General features: G+C 48.9%; 1 non-coding gene across 1 annotated transcript; it reads left to right on the forward strand.

Annotated features, from left to right (window-relative positions):
• Positions 1–2,811: 2,811 nt before the first annotated feature.
• On the forward strand, positions 2,812–2,966 carry LOC131270535 (5.8S ribosomal RNA). Its single transcript, XR_009179596.1, has one exon. It is a non-coding gene; the product is annotated as a 5.8S ribosomal RNA (ribosomal RNA).
• The last annotated feature ends 235 nt before the right edge of the window (positions 2,967–3,201 follow it).

The raw sequence follows: 3,201 nt of genomic DNA on the forward strand, positions 1-3,201 counted from the left end.
ATACCCCGTCGTAGTCCAACTATGACAATACAAAGTCAAGACCTCCGGGTTGAGACTTCCGCGTCGGAGGTGCGCGCACCGCCTACCCGAAAGATGATGAATCAGGGGTGTTCGATCAGCAATGGTCGGATGCCCCGTCGTAGTCCAACTATGACAATCAAAGTCAAGACCTCCGGGTTGAGACTTCCGCGTCCGGAGGTACGCGTACCGCCTACCCGAAAGATGGTGAATCAGGGGTGTTCGATCAGCAATGGTCGGATGCCCCGTCGTAGTCCAACTATGACAATCAAAGTCAAGACCTCCTGGTTGAGACTTTCTAAGAGTACAAGCATAAAGGAACACGGACCAAGCCGTACCGAGAGAATCGGTACTAGAGCCCTCGTGGTTCTACATTGAGAGAGCCCTCGTGGTTCTCATTAGGGGCTTTATGCAAGTCGTACTCAATACTGTGGTGTGAAGTATAAAGTATAGAGTCCTCCACTGGTCCACGCTGCTCCGGCGGTCCTGGGTAAGATAGTTCATTCTAGCTTGCCCTATGTGGAAGAGGACTCAATACCCTACCTGTTGAGCTTGAAACAAAGTCATCACTTGGGCATGCTCATATTGCCATACAATATTCCATTATCTACTAATGAGCATGCAGCTATATGATTATAACCTGTAAACGATTACCCCGCCGTAGTTCAGCGCTTCAACCAAGTGATGACTTCAGTATGGCTAGTGTGTGAAGTATAAAGTATAGTCCTCCCCTGGTCCACACTGCTTCGGCGGTCCTGGGTAAGATAGTTAGTTCTAGCTTGCCCTATGTGGAAGAGGACACCATACTTAATACTGTGGTGTAATGAACAAAGTATAGTCCTCCACTGGTCCACGCTGCTTTGCAGTCCTGGGTAAGATAGTTAATTCTAGCTTGCCCTATGTGGAAGAGGGCATACAAGACAAAGTATAGTTCTCCCCTGGTCCACGCTGCTCCGGCGGTCCTGGGTAAGATAGTTAATTCTAGCTTGCCCTATGTGGAAGAGAGCATACATGAACCAAGAACGAAGGTTATGATCGAGGAATGATTCGACAACTAACCGATGGTATGAAATGTGAAGAATTCAAGCAAGCACACAATCAAGTCATCACTTGGGCATGCTCGATAGCCAACCTCATGACATTAACCTAGTAGAGCATGCAAAAACCAATATATATGTAAACGATGCCTCCCTAGTTCAGCGCTTCAACCAAGTGATGACTTCAGAATGGCTAAATCAAATCGGTTCAAAACATACCATCGGTACCCTATTGAAACACACAAGTCGATATCAAACCTCTTAATTGTGTAGTCCTCCACTGGTCCACGCCGCTTCGGCGGTCCTGGGTAAGATAGTTCATTCTAGCTTGCCCTATGTGGAAGAGGGCACATTACTCAATACTGTGGTGTTATGAACAAAGTATAGTCCTCCACTGGTCCACGCTGCTTCGGCGGTCCTGGGTAAGATAGTTCATTCTAGCTTGCCCTATGTGGAAGAGGGCATACAAGACAAAGTATAGTTCTCCCCTGGTCCACGCTGCTTCGGCGGTCCTGGGTAAGATAGTTAATTCTAGCTTGCCCTATGTGGAAGAGAGCATACATGAACCAAGAACGAAGGTTATGATCGAGGAATGATTCGACAACTAACCGATGGTATGAAATGTGAAGAATTCAAGCAAGCACACAATCAAGTCATCACTTGGGCATGCTCGATAGCCAACCTCATGACATTAACCTGTAGAGCATGCAAAAACCAATATATATGTAAACGATGCCTCCCTAGTTCAGCGCTTCAACCAAGTGATGACTTCAGAATGGCTAAATCAAATCGGTTCAAAACATACCATCGGTACCCTATTGAAACACACAAGTCGATATCAAACCTCATGATTGTGTAGTCCTCCACTGGTCCACGCCGCTTCGGCCGTCCTGGGTAAAATGGAACATTCCAGCTTGCCCTATGTGGAAGAGGGCACATTACTCAATACTGTGGTGTGAAGTATAAAGTTCAGTTCTCCCCTGGTCCACGCTGCTTCGGCGGTCCTGGGTAAGATAGTTCATTCTAGCTTGCCCTATGTGGAAGAGGACACTTCATACTTCGTCTCTAAGCGGCGGCTTGACTCCTCCCTACGGGGAACGGGTTTACGCGCACAGCGGCGGCTTACGCACTATGGCAGTCATGGATGCCTTACGTTTCTATGAAAAGTGTGTTCCTCCCCTGGTCCACGCTGCTTCGGCAGTCCTGGGTAAGATAGTTAGTTCTAGCTTGCCCTATGTGGAAGAGGACACGTAGACTTACTGTGGTGTGAAGTATAAAGTTCAGTTCTCCCCTGGTCCACGCCGCTTCGGCCGTCCTGGGTAAAATGGATTCATCCAGCTTGCCCTATGTGGAATGAGGACACTTTATGCTTCGTCTCTAAGCGGCGGCTTGCTCCTCCCTACGGGGAACGGGTATACGCGCACAGCGGCGGCTTACGTTATGGCAGTCATGGATGCCTTACGTTTCCATGAAAAGTGTGTTCCTCCCCTGGTCCACGCTGCTTCGGCAGTCCTGGGTAAGATAGTTAGTTCTAGCTTGCCCTATGTGGAAGAGGACACGTAGACTTACTGTGGTGTGAAGTATAAGGTTCAGTTCTCCCCTGGTCCACGCCGCTTCGGCCGTCCTGGGTAAAATGGATTAATCCAGCTTGCCCTATGTGGAATGAGGACACTTTATGCTTCGTCTCTAAGCGGCGGCTTGCTCCTCCCTACGGGGAACGGGTATACGCGCACAGCGGCGGCTTACGCAAGTTAGTCACCCTCGGCAGTGGATCACTCGGCTCATGGATCGATGAAGACCGCAGCTAACTGCGCGTCATAATGTGAACTGCAGGACACATGAACATTGATAAGTTGAACGCATATTGCACGTCGTGGGAACCTACCATGATGTACAGATGACTGAGCGCTTATATTTGAGAAATGTATCGCATACATTTAACTACGCCGTGACACCCGTCACGAGACGTGCACCATGATGTTAACTAGGGTCGCGACGACCCGCTAGCATTAAAGAACCCGTGGTTTACAATATACTGGCATTGGAATTCGAAGTATTTAGAGCGTCGTGTTCCCGCGTGAGGCGGAAGTACGAGGAGAAGGCGTGCTTGTGGTGTCTGTGGTGGTGTTTACTGATGTCTAGCTTC

This window comes from Anopheles coustani, assembly GCF_943734705.1.
Source record: "Anopheles coustani chromosome X unlocalized genomic scaffold, idAnoCousDA_361_x.2 X_unloc_38, whole genome shotgun sequence".
NCBI lineage: Eukaryota > Metazoa > Arthropoda > Insecta > Diptera > Culicidae > Anopheles > Anopheles coustani.